The sequence below is a fragment of the Halyomorpha halys genome, unplaced genomic scaffold (assembly GCF_000696795.3).
Source record: "Halyomorpha halys isolate HHAL.00 unplaced genomic scaffold, Hhal_1.1 Scaffold1836.1, whole genome shotgun sequence".
NCBI lineage: Eukaryota > Metazoa > Arthropoda > Insecta > Hemiptera > Pentatomidae > Halyomorpha > Halyomorpha halys.
In genome coordinates this window covers 277,764-278,789 of record NW_027106192.1, presented here as the reverse complement: position 1 = coordinate 278,789, position 1,026 = coordinate 277,764, and the positions used below count along the sequence as shown (strand labels likewise).

Below are 1,026 nucleotides of genomic sequence, written 5' to 3'. Positions count from 1 at the left end.
GGCTTTAGAGTGACGAGGATGATTCTTGGCCCACAACTTGCAATCGCTTTCAGTTGCGAGTGGGGATCCACTCGCGCGGCGATTCGTGGCCAATCTGCGAATCTAGTACACGGCTCAAGTCAGTCCATTTCTGGGATTAATTTAGTGAGTAACTATTTATGGACGGGAAAGCGCGAACGCAGTCCAGACTACCAAAAATTACGCGCCCGAGATACCCACATTTGGGGTATTCGCAGGGGTCAGCCCGACCGAAGTGCAATGGAAGAGCCTCACCCTGGGGGAACCGCCTTCATGATCACGGTAACCCCCACGCCAGGTAAGTATGCTTAATTTTCGTCCCATGGGCTAGTTGTCAATTCAGTGCCGAAATCCATCCTGAGAACCGATTAAGAGTTGCGAAGACTATTCATACCAGGGTTAATGATGATGAATCTCAATGCATCCAAGCTACTTCTCTCACTGGTCTCCGTTTCTCATATAGCTCGAATCAGTCATCTCAACAATTTATACTCATCAATTTACACAATTATCATGGGTGAGCACGCTCGGAGGTGGTCTGACTCCATCACTGCTTGATAGGTGTCGCTAGTGTTCCTGGTCACTTCTGTGGGTTTTTTATGAAAAAAAATTGTAGTATATAAATTATATTTTATTATATACTTATTTAGGCTTTTCTAAATATTTATAATATTACTTGAAACATATATTAAAATTATTAGTATATTTCCTTTATTCTTCTTTACTTGTTTAGTGATATTTTTTTTTTTCGTTATTTTAGTGTGTAATGTAATTTACTAATTTTACTTTACTTAATATTTTTTTGCCCAGTTAATCATTGTTTTCTGGACATTTATTTCTACTTTATGTCATTATTAAGGTAATCGATGGCCAATCAGTTGAAATTTCCTGATATCTCTTTATGACCATGAACTTGATGAAGAGTGGTGCGCTGTTGCTGTTGTGGTGGGGGGAGATCAATACGCATCCTGGAACCATGGACCAAGTTCCCTGTTTTAGCCTTATAGG

At 40.2% G+C, this 1,026-nt stretch overlaps 1 non-coding gene across 1 annotated transcript; it reads right to left on the bottom strand.

Moving 5' to 3' along the window:
* Positions 1-162: 162 nt before the first annotated feature.
* On the bottom strand, positions 163-324 carry LOC112210148 (U1 spliceosomal RNA). Its single transcript, XR_002945027.1, has one exon. It is a non-coding gene; the product is annotated as a U1 spliceosomal RNA (small nuclear RNA).
* Positions 325-1,026: the final 702 nt, after the last annotated feature.